The sequence below is a fragment of the Phodopus roborovskii genome, unplaced genomic scaffold (genome assembly GCF_943737965.1).
Source record: "Phodopus roborovskii unplaced genomic scaffold, PHOROB, whole genome shotgun sequence".
Lineage (NCBI taxonomy): Eukaryota > Metazoa > Chordata > Mammalia > Rodentia > Cricetidae > Phodopus > Phodopus roborovskii.
Window position 1 is genome coordinate 6,402,325 of NW_026126585.1, and position 14,042 is coordinate 6,416,366.

Below are 14,042 nucleotides of genomic sequence, written 5' to 3' on the forward strand. Positions count from 1 at the left end.
TGGAATCCGACTTAACATTGTAAGCATTTTCCTTACAGCCTCCCAAAGTTTAAATATTAATTTGCCTGTAATTGGCGGAGAAAACAAACAAGCAATTAAAAACGTTACAGAACTGACTTTCTCTTTCCCGAGCCTGGCCCTTCCCTTTCATTTTGCTCCCACCGCCTAGAACTGGCTGTAAGACAATAGGAACCCCGGGCTGTGTGGAATTCTAAGCCCCGCTTGCCTTAAAGCTACAATATGGATTTAATTTATATGCAAATGAAAGCAATAAAAAGGCAGACACAGTAGAAATTATAGGGTTCCCCCTCCCCGCCTTTCCTTAGGAGAGCACAAATCCTTTCTCTCCTCTTCCGACTAAGACCTAATTATTATTGGTTCTCGACACCCGCCCCCCCCCAACTCTGGGTGTAAACTGGGCCGTTTAAGAAAAACAATAGAATATTGGAGCATTCCGGGAATTTCACAGTCCGACTGTCTCCTCTCCTCCCCCCACACAGGGCATGCAGGGGTTCTTCTGTTGACCAGCCGAACGCAAACCTGATCAAAGGCTACCGGAAGCCTTAAGTAGACCAAAATGGGGGCTCAAATATGCTAATAGACGAGCTAAATATACTTTAATCCTGTTATAATACAAGGTAACTTGGAGGCAGGGAACAGGCCTGGTGGCTTTAGCTAGGGTGGAGCCCCCCCACCCCCCGCCCCCGGGCACCCCTGTGAGTGTTGAATAGAAGTTGCTTCCTATTCTTTCTCTGGTTGGGGGTGGGGTTGGGGACTTCCTTCCTCAGATGCCCACACCAGCCCCGCCTGTCCCGTTTACAGAGTGTCAACAGTTGGGTGAGCAAGCCTCCTCAGAGCTTAGATCAGTATCCTGTGACCTTCCGCATTGAAGTGCGCCATTCAGCCAAGCCTTCCAGCTGTTGCCTGAATGGTGAGAGGTTCCCCCCACCCCTCCCTTCTTCTTTCTTCTTCTTCTCTTTTAGAGTAGGGCCTGGCTTAGGAGGACACTAGGCAACAGTTTTAAATTAGGACCTTCCCACCACCCAGCTTGTGTTTTCAGAGGCAGGGGGAAGCCTGGCTACAGGGCTGGCAGATGTATTTTGGAGCAGAATTAAGCAGGCCTGGAGGGAAATGGGCCCTCTCAACTCACTTTTAGGACCCAGACTTCAGTCTTCCTGCAGCCTAGGCCTTGGGCTACAACTTCTGGCAGTTTAGGCCCGCCCTACGTGCTTAATCACAGCCTGAGTCAGAAGGTCTGCATCAATCCTTAGGCCAACTGCTGGTATCAGGAGATTTGTGAGGGGGGAGGTCACTTTGAGACCTACCTCAGAGCCAGGAACTCAACTCGCGAGTGGGGAATCAGAGGAGCAGGGAAGAGGCCCACATAGCTGTCCGTTAAGTGCAAATTACGTGGTGGATACATAAAGTTGCAAGGGTGTATTTTGAGTCGCCTGCTTCTGTGAGAACCCTGGCTTGTGCCCTCGAGCCTGTGACAGGCAGCTAGAAGGAGTCCTTTGCTTTGCTTCCGTCTGGGCTCGGTGTCCCTCACCATTTTCTTTTCCATTCTTTGTTCCTCTTCCTTCTGCCTTATTTCTGTTCCCACCAAACCTCCGTTCGAACGATGTAAGCAGAAACCTTCAGGCGCACTTCACCTGGAGGTGGAGACCTCATATAGTCCGCCACAAGGAATGAACAAATGAAGTTTTCTAAACTGGGCATTGAGCAAAGAGCACATTCTTCCTTCCCTGTCACTCAGGCCTTGGTTCCCTAACCCTAACCCAACAGAGTTAGAGAGAACTGTTCCTCTGTTCAGCAGATGTCCAAGGGGTATGAGCACTCAGATGCTCCATCTCTGTGCACAGGGGACCTTTGGGGGGGGGGGGGAGGGAAGAAGACGCAGGTATTGAGGGAAACCTGGCATTTGAACCTGGTCCTACCACTTAATGACTTTGTGGTTTTGGGCCTGGGTTATTTCATCTGTAAAATAAGGGTGAAAGTTGCGCTGGCAGGCTGTTGGGATTAGGTGTGATAATCTCTGCAGAGGGTTTGGTGTGCTCAGAGTCTGGAAGCAGCTGGTGACTCTCTTAGGACTCAACCTTGCTCAGGCACTGCGTTGTCATTATCCCTGGTCATGAAAGAGTCCCTTTGGTACTTTCAGAGACAGCAAGAGAAAAAGTTCAGCTCTCTGTTTAAAGCTCTTCTGCATGGCTCCCTAGCCCAACATGGCTCCGGTGTGTAAGATCTGGGGCCCCAGGTGTCTCTAAGGTTTCCTTTCTCTTCTCCATTTTCCTGGCTCTGCCTTTCTTTTTTAGTATCTGCCTAGAGTTAAGACCTCCTGAAGTTTACGGGAGGATGGGGTCGTGTGGGGGTGTGGGCGACAACTCTGTACAAATGTCTTCTGCAGACACGTTCTTGCCTGAACAAAACACCCCCAGCAATGGGTCTTGGGGCTCCAGTCCTCTTTTCTGTTCTTATAACTCATGAACTGGTTTTAATTATATAGTGTTTTTCCAAGTAAACAACCCGACTGAAAAAGGAAAACAATATTAATTTTTGTCAAAATAAGTCGGGGCCAGTCCTAGCTGATGACATCAGTGGCTGGGAACCTCATACCATCCTTGCTCCTGTGTCTGACCTCCTCCTATCAGTAACAATAGGAAAAGAGAAACCAGTTCCCAGAGATGCAAGAATCCCAAGCCACCTCAAGCACAGGAATCCAGACCCACAGGGATTCCAGAAGTCATTTTGGTGATACTTTTCTCAGGGGGAAATCATGCAAAGTTCTTTGTCCCCATTGCAGACAAATACAGTATTATCTCGATTATAGTAGGAACCATGGAATACCGTTCAGTTCACTTCCAAAATGTCGTAGCAAACGTGTGGATAGGGGCAGCGTTACTGAGCAATGCCTTCGCTTCCTTTATTTCAACTCTTCATGTAACACACGTTCATTAACATCTCCCCCCATGTCTCATTACTATCTCATCAAACATTTATTATTACTTTCAGATAGATAATTAAATTTTTATACAGTTATTTCTCTATATGACAATCTAGCAGATTTCCAAACCTGCCTCATCAACACCCTAACGGTTGGATCCAAAAGAAAAAAAAATCATGAACTTTCCATTTGATGTATAGAAAGCTTAGGAACAAGTTCTAAGATACATTTTGGATGGAAGTATAGATGTCTGGCCAGACAAAGCTTGTTCTTCATCAGATAAGTAACTGGATTCCACTGATAATATTGTAAGATCCACAAGCTATGTAAATGGTTGATTTTAAGGCTTGAACTGGATTTGTTAGAATTGAGTACTCCCAGACAGCAGAGGCAATAAATGTAAAAAGATTAGCGAAGAATTACCCTTTCCAGATGCCTGTTACATTTAGGATTAGAGGTCCCGATACGTGTTACATATCGCATAAACTGCACGGAGCCTGCAAGTATCAAGTTCATCAAGAGGAAGGAGAGGTCTTTCTTGCCTGGGATTTAAGAATGGAGGCTGGTTTTTCGGCTACTTATAGCCCGGAAGAGAATTTCCGGATGGTGGGAAGATCCAGTGTTAGCAAGAGAGAGGGGTCCTCTTCTTCCTGTGCAATTTCTCAGTCTAGACCCTGACTTGTAGCAGAACAGTCATCTGAGACCAAACTCAGCCTAAGGGGCTTGACTCAAAATTTACCAAATCCTATGAACTTGGTTTGGGGGAGGCACAATTCCTCATTTGGATTTTTGTTACCAAAAAATCATCCCTAAGCTCTCAAAGTCTGAGCTCTAACGTTTGACCCCTCCCTGCCCCTCAAATAGGCAAACCAGAGACATGTCAATTTAGTCGGTCTAAATTAATGCAACCGGTTACTGAAACTTTTTTTTTTTTTTTTTTAGGAAAAATACCAGTGGTGTCTTCCAGACACTTCTCACCTAGTCCAAGCACTGGGTAACCAAGCTGCAGCTCTTACTTTCCCCAGCCCCATAAGATTTCAGGGATCCCAGGCTGATCTCAGACTCATCAAGTAATCGAGGATGGCCTTGAACTCCTGGTCCTTTTGCTGCCCTCTTCTGAGTGCTGGGATTACAGGCTCGTAGCACCATGCCTCATTTACACTCTGCTGCCTGGGTAGAAACAGGCTTTGGGTGTGCTGGGCAAACACTCTGTATCCATTTCTTCTCATTGGGGCTTTTGGCTCTCTAGAAGTATGCTTGATACATACTGGACAGGTAGGGCAGGGGCTGTCTAGGTGAGGCAGGCCAGCCGAAGAGGCCAGAGGACTACAGTGGACTTGTATTTTGGTATGTATTATGCTGCCTGAGCAGGCACTGGACTTAACAGGTTTTGGATGAAGGCTTGCAGTTTTAGCAGATGCTGTTTGGTATTGCTGGGGAGATGCTCGGGTCTGTGTAGGGACAGATGGTACATCTATGGTACATCTGATGCTGTCTATTCACCACTTGACTTGGTGAATCCTCTCCTAATCATAGGATCTTAGCAATAATCACATACTCCAGTTGCAGGTTGTTTGTTTTGTTTTTGTTTTTTATAAATTCCCTTCCCCACTACGTATGTATATATGCACGTGTGTATGTTTGTGTATGTGTGTACACGTGGGTGTCAGGGTGGAACTCAGACTGTCAGGTGTGGCAGGGAGCACCCTGATTTGCTGAACTCCGACCCTCCATTGGCATGGAGAAGGCAGGGAGTCTACCTGCAAGTGGTTCCAGCTCATTGTCTTCCTTGTGTTTCTCCGCTGCGAGCAAATAGAAGCTGAGGAGTTCAGCAAAAGCAGCAGGTGACGCAGGGTTATATAGACTTGTGGCCCGAGAGAGCAGTGGGCTCAGGGTGCTGGCAGTGAGAGATGTCATGGAGAGGGAGCACTGGGCACAAGGTGGTCTGTGTCGGGACACACAGGGGTAAACAAGGCAGAGAGCTCCTGAGGCGGGGTAGTTTTGACCTCTGCAGGATATAATGCGAGCTCTTTGAGGAAGGCTGCCGTGGACCACTGTAAGGATCCACTGTCTACCGCTAACTCCCCATGACCATCTTCGAGGCTTTAGCCAGAACTGCGTGTAGCTGGTTTAGTTCAAGTCTATCTTCTACGTGCTCTTTCCAAAAGGACGTTAGATGCTCCTTTTGCGCGAGCTGTTTTTGGAGGCCTTCTCTTCAGTCCTTGGACTGTAGACACCCAGTCCAAGGCTCAGCTGTCTCTCCCCAGGGTGATACACAACACCCTGGGACTATTTGTGAGTCTACGGACTCTTTTGGTCTACAGCTTAGTTGATTTCTTTGGGGTAGGTTAGTGAGAGAGGGGTCTGCCTTCAAATAATATTATATTTGTGTCTCTGTGTGTGTACAGGTACAGGTGTGTGTGCGTGTGCACGCACATGTGGTGGTCAGAGGTCAACCTTGGGTGTTGGACAGCCTTGTTTCTTTGTTTTTGTTTTTGTTTTTTTTTTTTTTGACAGTTTTTTTCTCTGTGTAACAGTCTTGGCTGTCTTGGAGCTCACTCTGTAGATCAGGCTGGCCTTGAATTCACAGAGATCCACCTGCCTTTGCCTCCCAAGTGCTGGGATTAAAGGTGTGCATCACCATCCAGCAGCTGTTTGATTTTTAAACCTATCTTCCTCCTTCTCTCCCTCTCTCCATCCCTCCCTCCCTCCCCTCCCTCTCTCCCTCCGTCCCTCCCTCCCTCCCTCCCTCCCTTCCTTCCTTCCTTCTTTCCTTTTTTTCCTGGGCCCAGGATTGAACTCAGGTGGTCAGGCTGCTGAGATGTCTTGTTGGCTCTCTAGTTTAAACTTTGTAGATAACAATTTTGTGCATGCAATGTCAAAAAATTTGGACATGCTTACAAGGTACCTATTATTCTTTTTATTTCCAGTCCATGGAAAGCTAATGCACATTCATGACAGTCTGTCCTGGGACTGTTGAGTGCGTCACTGGATCTAGATGTCTTCTTGCATCTTGGCAAAGGAACAGCAAATGGGTGAGAAAACAGGGTTAGCACTGTGAATGGAGGATCTTGGCCCAGAGGCAATAGAGGGTAGTGAGGTCTGTGGCAAAGTGATGTGCCAGACTTTGTCACAGGGCCATGACACATAGGACTACCTCACTCAGACTGCAGAGGGACACCTTGAGCCTTTTTAGGGTGTGTGTTTCCAAGTCTGTCTGCCCTCAATAGTCTGTGGGTTTCTCTTGGGTCAATATTAAGCCTCTTTGTCTGCTGTACATATCTGGCATTATTAGGGACACAGTGAGCCAAAGAATAGCCCTGCCATTTTAACAGGGTCTGGGAGATTAGGGATTGGGGGTCACCCAGACTGGAACAGGAAGAGCCTGCCGGGATCATATAGCAGGAGCAAGTGAATGTAGTCTTCTTACATTCTTCCTTAATTCTCCTTCCAGTGCGGTGGTGTCACTGAGAAATGTACTACTCTGCAAGCCAGACACAGCCTAACGTCAGGCAAATCTGAGCTCGCCCTCACCCCTAGCCCCGTTAAATTGGTTTGCTCAGCCTGGTGGCCTGGAATGTCTGAGGGCTTGCAAAAGACACAAGGGCATTTGTTGGTGGGGGGGGTGGGGTCTCATATACACTCCCGGATTTGACATGGCTCAACAGTTGTTGCACAGCTCCTTCTGTCTGCCTCCAGGACAGACTCAACTGCACTGCCCAGCCTCTGCCTCCCCACACAGGACAGTTCACACAGGCTGACTCCTTTAGACAGCGTCTGATTTAGAACAAAAATTCTCATTAACGCAAGATGAAGTCAGGGCTTAGGGAGACAGCGCAGCCAGGGAAGCATGAGGGTCCAGGTTTCTTCTGCAGTAAGGGGAGTCGGTGTGACGTGACAGCGCTTGGTTAGATGCACAGCACTGTGAAGTGGAGATGGTCAGGTCTCTGGGCTCACTGGCCAGCCACCCAGGCCCACTTGGTGAGTTCTAGGCCAGCCAGACCCTGTCTCAAAAAAAAAAAAAAAAAAATAGGTAGCCAAGGTAGCCAGCACCTTGAGGTTGATGTCTGACCTCCACAGCACATGTGTATGAACATGAATGCTCAGGCACACACGTACACGCGCGCGCGCGCACACACACACACACACACAAATAAACAGACGAATAAACAACAGAGTTTCCATATGAACACTTCATGGAGCAGCTGAGTGGGAGGGGGTGCAGGATTGTGCTTAAAGTCCCAAAGGATCTATTTACTTTTGGAGACAGGAGCTCCTTGTGTAGCTCAGGCTGTCCTTGAACTTGAGATTCTCTCTCCTCATCTCTCCAAGTGCTGGGATTACAAGTGTTCTGCTACACTTGGCCCAGAGATGATTTGGGTGTGTGTGTGTGTGTATATGAATGAGTGTGTATGTATGAGTGTGTGTGTGTGTGTGTATTGAGGGTTAATAAAGATCAGGAGAAACAAATAGGCTGAATAGATGTTTATTCAGGGAGAAATAACTTACAACATAGACAGATGAACACCAGCAGGTTCCTGGTCCCAAGGATGCCTCCGGATGTGCTCCTGTCCCCCTGCTGCAAGAGAGCTCCTAGTGCCCCTCCTCAGACTTCATTCCCCCAGGTAACCTCCACCCCTGTCCCCACCCCCAATGGGCGTCGTCTATGCCACAGGTTTGGACAAGGTAAATATGTCACTACGCGTGTATATGTGTATGTGTATCTATGTGTGTATGAGTGTGTATGTGTGTGTGTATGTGTGTATATGTGTATGTATGAGTGTGTGTGTGTATGTATGTATGAGTGTGTGTATGAGTATGTGTGTGTATGTGTGTATGAGTGTGTGTGTGTGTATATGAATGAGTGTGTATGTATGAGTGTGTGTGTGTGTGTGTGTGTGAATCCTGCCTCAGCTTCCACAGTACTACCATGGCTGGCCTTCTGAATATGTTTTTATCTTTAACAACTAGCTGTATCTGTGTGTGTCTGTGTGGGCATGTATAGGTAGGTGCCTGAAGAGGCCAGAGGACATCAGACCCCAGGAGCTAGAGTCATCCGGTTGCTTTTGTCATGGGTGCTGGGAACCACACTCGGGTCCTCTGCCAGAATAGCAAGTTCTTCAACTGCGTAGCCATCTCTCCAGCTGCCTAGGAATATTCTTTGCACTGCTGTTTGATGCTGGAGTAATATGTTTGAGGCATTTTTGGTCTAGAAGGTCCTTGAGACATTTTGGTAGCAGGAATGGCCTTGCTCCTCTGGTGTGTTTCTAGATGAACCCATGTCCCCTAGAAGTGGAGTGGCTTATGCTAGGTGTCCAGTTCGGCTGCCTAGTCTGCTTAGGTGAGGATGACGCTCTTATGACTTTTCCTTGCTCTGCTAAGAGCTGTCCTCACAAGGATTAGATGGGACTTCATATCATCTAAGTCACAGGCTGTGGGAACCTCACACTGTATGTGTCACTGGACACTGACAGTGCCTTAGAGTCATTAACTGTAGCCTGAGTGGCAGGATCTGACACATGGCATGAGACTAGGGACTAGGAGGGGCCTGGAATGTTGACTCGGTGTCACATACCCATGTACAAAGCTGTGGGTGCTGTCTTCAGCACCATAATAAAGTTATCTCATTAATTACCTAAGAGTAAGTAAACCGAGGGCTGGGAAATGTTCCATTGGGTAGGAGTACTTGCCATATAAACCTGAGTTCAAATCCCCCAGCACCCATGTAAAAAGTTAGATATGGTTGAATGACTGTCTGTAACCCTCAGAGCTGGGGGAGGGGGGCTGTTGAGAGTGGGTCAGAGAATTACTGGAGCTTGCAGCCCAGCTTTAAGTTCAGTGAGGAGGAGACCCCTTGTCAAGGAAGTGTGGTAGACTGTGATGGAGCAGGGCACCCAGCATTTGCTTCTGAAGCTCTCTCTCTCTCTCTCTCTCTCTCTCACACACACACACACACACACACCCACACGTACACCACACCAAATAAATAAATGAATGCATGAATAAATAAACTTGGGAATAAATCAGCAAAGTGTTTGCTTTGCAGCTTCGAGGACCTGAGCAGGATTCTGAGCCCTTAGGAGGAAAGGGAAACTTGTAGTGCTTTTGCTGTTGGGAGCTGAGGCTGGCAGGCAGAGTGGGAGCTTTCTGGATGACCAATCTGGTCCACTCAGAGAGTTCTAGGTCAACAAGAGACCTTGCCTCAACAAAATGAAATAAAGTCGACAGTACCTGAGGAATGACACCCTAGATTGTCATCTGACCCCCTGCACATGTGGGCACGTGCGCGCGCGCACACACACACACACACACACACACACACACACACACACACACACACACACACGAAACAGAACCAAACAAATTGGAGATGGGTGTGGAGCGGGGAGGGAGGGCAGTTGACAGGAAGTGTGCCTAGGAGACCGAGTTCTAACTCTTACAAGTTTCCCATTCTTTTGCCTCTGCTTGTTCTTTTCTCCATCTTTCGCTGTCCAGCGTGGCTTGATAGGGATAATCTTCATTGTTTGCATCCTCCCAACAGGACGCAGAGGCCACGGTGTTTGTCCAGTGAGTATCACCAGCAAGGTACTGGCGTAGAAAAAAGGTTGTGTTTGTTTCCGTCCTTCCCTCGCCACACAGAAGGATGAGTCAGCTGACTTGTTCACAGCGGTGTTGCTAAATGTGGGTGGGCTAGACACAGAACGTAGCCACCTGGTTCTACATACGACTCTCAGGCTCCTCTTCATTCTTTATAGGGACAAGACAACTCCGATTCTAGCTCCAGTGTTTGTGGGTAGCACTGAAATTTTGAGTTCAAACAAACAAACAAACAAACCCCAGACTTGTTTCTTTTATTAAAGAACTCAAGAGACTCATGGCGGAGTTTTTTTTTTTTTTTTTTTTTTTTTTTTTTCTTGTCCGGCATGGTTGACAGAGCTTGCTGTAATGAGATTAAAAAAGAAAAAGGAAGAAAGCGAGGCTGGTCTTGGTGCAGCTCACCTTGAATCTCAGCACTTGGGAAGCAGAGGCAGGGAGCTCTTCACTTAGTCCAAGGTCAGTGTGGTCTGCACAGTGAGTTCCAGGCCAGTCTGGTCTATAGAGGTAGATTGTATTTCAGCAACAGCAGCAATCAGCAATGTCTGAGGAGGTGGACGTCCCTGTGACGTGGAGGTAGTACTCTGCATGGGAAAGACTCTTTCTTGAGGAAGGAGCCTCGGTCTTGGATTTGGAGAGCTCCAAGGAAGTGTGTGTGTGTGGTTCACAGTAAAATCACCACTTATATGTGCGTGTATGTGTAAGTATGGAGGAGTACACACAGAACTGTGTACGTACACAGTCTACCTCCTTTGAGACAGGCTCTCTAATTGACCTTGAGCTCATTGAGTAGTCTTGACCCCCAGGGAGTCTCTTATCTTTGCCTCCTCAATGCTGAGATTACACTCACCAGCTACCATACCCAGAGCTCTTTCACAGGTTCTGGGGGGTGGATTTCAGGTCCTCATGCTAGTTAGTTAGGCAAGCACTTTACCAACTGAGTTATGTCCACTATAAAATAAGTAAGTAAATAAACAAACAAACACATACGTAAAATAGTTTCAAGTTAAGCTTCATACATTGTTCCCTTTTTTCCCATTCAGACAAAATTTTGCATACTTGCCATATCACAGTATAGTATAAAGACAACCCCTGTACACACAGGAGGCAAACATATGTGGGTCAAATAGTAATATTTGGTTTATTTTAGAGGGTTGAAACTAAAGACATAGTATCTCTGAGATATATCTGCACAAAACAAACAAACAAAGAAACAAACAAACACAAACTCAGAAATAAGGCCAAGTTGAAGGCAGAGAAAAATAGTGTTGAGGATGTCAACAAAACATGAGAAACTAAGAAAGGGTAGAGAAGCCTGGTGGTTCACACTCAGGAGGCAGAGGAGGATGCATGCCACAGTGTGAGGCCAGTTTGGTCTTCATGGTGTGTTCCAGGCAAGGCAGAGTGGGATAGTGTGACCCTGTCTCATTATCCCCTATGCCACTGAACGGTGGCTGGCGATGACTCCATGGTAAGAGAACTTGTTGCTCTTTTAGAGGGCTGGGGTTATGTTCCTAGCACCCACATCTGGTAGCTTACGATGGCTTCTAGCTTTAGCTCCAGGGTATCTTGTACACACACACACACACACACACATACACACACACACACACACGTAAAAACTAACATAAATGAAAATCCCAGAACCCAACAAGCAAACCCTATCAGTGAAATGTAAAGGAGGTTGTGTACTGAAGAAACTAATGATGTGTAATAAAGGTAAATTAAACAAAAGGCTTAATTATTTATTTTTAAAAGAAAACATTTTATCTCACTGAAAAATATTATTAATTTTAGGGCTGGGGAGACGGCTCAGCAGGTAAACGTGTTCGCTGGAAAAGTATGAGGACCTGGGTTGGAATCCCAGATCCCGTGTAAAAGCCGGAAGCAGTGAGGGCAAGCATCCACAATTCCAGCACTCCTGAGAGGAGCAGATAGGGGAATCCTCCAAGTCTGTGGGGCCAGCCAGCCTGGTATATGAAGCGGAGAAACAACAGAGACACTTCCCAAACAACTAAGGAGGGCCAACACCTGTGTCTCACACCTTCACCTTTATGCTGGGACACACACAAGTGAAGAACACATAAACATACACACTGCACACTCATGTGTGTTACTACTTTCAGACAGAGTACTGGAATACACTTCAGTGTTAGCTTAACTTTTTTTTTGTAATAGAACATTGAACTCAAAGTTCTGGTTCTAAATTCAGCTTTAAAAATACTTTGCTTTAATGAATTCGGAGCCAAGAAAAGAATCTTTGCAAACTCACCGACCCAAATGGAAGAAATACCCTGTTGGCTGTGCTTACTAAATCAAGATGCTCATAAAAAAAAAAATCCTGCAATTATGCTCAGGTTTTTACTGAAATTCATCTAGTCAGCTAGTCGGTTTCCATCTCCCTTAATGTCAATTTGTATAAACTAATCGAAAGACATACTTTAACAAGTGGGTCTGAGAGCCCCTGAAGCTCTTTTTTTTCTGGAAAATGTTTAAATAGGTTCGAAGTTGTTTCCAAGTTTGGAAAGCACTCCAGCGTTGGAGCTGTGTCTAAAGGTGTGATATGTACCAGTTCAGCAGACAAGAGCTGTGTAGTCATGGGGATGTTTCCACACATCTGTGTGCACAGTATCTTCACAGCATGCCATAGTCTGGCAAAACTGTTTGTCACTCACTGTTAGTGTATCAGTTCTACGTGGAAGGGAAAGATATTTTTATAAATTAAGACTATGCCAACTCTTATATTTTAGCAGCCAGTCTCACCATAGAAAATGTATAATTCACCTTAAAAATCAGTTACAAACAAACAAACAAACAAACAAACAAAAATAACAATCCCCCCAAACATGGCTGTAAGAAAACCAACTGTTCAGTCCCTCCCTCCCTCCCTCCCACCCTCCCTCCCTCCTTCCCTCCTTCCCTCTCTCCCTCTGCGCCATAGGCCTATGAGCTCAGACTCATTACATAGTCAAGTGTGATCTTGAACCTGTTACTCTCCTTTAGTCCTCCTGCCTCATCTCCAGAGCATTAGGATTGTAGGTGTGAGTCACCACATCCAGTTCCTGCAATGCTGGGGATCAAATCCAGGGCTTTGTGCACTGTGCTATCCCTTTACAACTATGATGAATTGTCCCTTCAAACCCTGAGCCAAAATAAACCCTTCTTTAAGTTGCTTTGTTCGTGTATTCTGTTGCAACAAAACACCTATTAATATTTTGGTGGATAGACGGTAATTGTGATGTTGCATGGGCACTTTAAGGAAAAAAATAAAGGCTGAGTTGACTGAGGTAAAGGAGGAGGAGTGATACAGGCAAAGAGGAAGATGCAGGGTTCTGGCATCAGAATGAATCCTGGCAGAATCAAAAACAAAAATAAGCCCCAAAGCAAACCAAACAAAGCTAAAAGCTGGACGGTCTGATTGAGCCAGGAGCTGAGACTTATGCTAAACAATGAGAAGAGCATTGTGTGTGTGTGTGTGTGTGTGTGTGTGTGTGTGTGCATGCGTGCACATGTGTACATGTGTGTGGAGACCATGGGTCAGCCATGGCATCATTCCTCTAGTGTGGTCCATCTTGTCTTTTGAGGCATGTCTTTCACTTGGCCTGGAACTTGCTGCCTTGGCTGGGCTAGTGGCCATTGCAGGGTGACACCTCTGAACTGATGGTCCCTGATTCTATAAGAAAGTAGACAGAGCAAGCCATGGGGCACAATCCAGTAAGCAGCACCCCTCCATGGCTTCTGTATCAGCTACTGCTTCCAGGTTCGTGCCCTGCATGAGTTCCTGCTCTGACTTTCTCCAACCATGGACTACAATGTGGAAGTGTGAGCTGAATAAACACTTTCCTCCCCAGGTTGCTTTGGTCATGGTGCTTCATCACAGCAACAGAAACCCTAAGGCAGCACCCAGGCAATGATACTCAAAATTTTTGTTTGACCTCCATATGTTCATGTGCACGCTCACATACCTGTGTGCCTGCAGACACATGAATGCACATACATGCATACTACTACTACACACACACACTCCCCAAGTCTCATATTAGTTTAAGTAAGTTTGTGATTTTGTGTTGGACCACATTCACAGCAATCTTTCGTCACATGTGACCATATGTAGCCTATGGAGACACACAGATAACTAACTGTCTGTGGGAGCTGCCTCTGATCCATTCATAGAGCCTGTCAGTATTTCTCTCCCTCACCCCCCAAAACAGTGGTGTCGCTTGGAGTCAGGGGACATGGATTTGTTTATACTGTAGAAACGAGCTAATGCTATAACCTAGGACTCACCTTTCCTGGAGATCCAGTTGTTAACATTTACTAACTCATCACTACCTACATGCAAGCTCCATTTACTATCCAGCATCTCAGGACTCTCTCCCAGGGTGTGTCACACTGTGGCTCAGGGGTCTGCTGCCCAGACAGTCTGTTGGGTCTGAGCTGGCCACGCTCCATCTTTGAGCTGTGTGGGGTGCATCTGGGCAGCCAGTGAGTACACATTCTGAAAGCA

At 46.5% G+C, this 14,042-nt stretch overlaps 1 long non-coding RNA gene across 1 annotated transcript; it reads left to right on the forward strand.

The window, feature by feature from the left end:
• The first annotated feature begins 547 nt into the window (after positions 1-547).
• On the forward strand, positions 548-932 carry LOC127236465 (uncharacterized). Its single transcript, XR_007835768.1, has 2 exons — positions 548-638; positions 823-932. It is a non-coding gene; the product is annotated as an uncharacterized LOC127236465 (long non-coding RNA).
• The last annotated feature ends 13,110 nt before the right edge of the window (positions 933-14,042 follow it).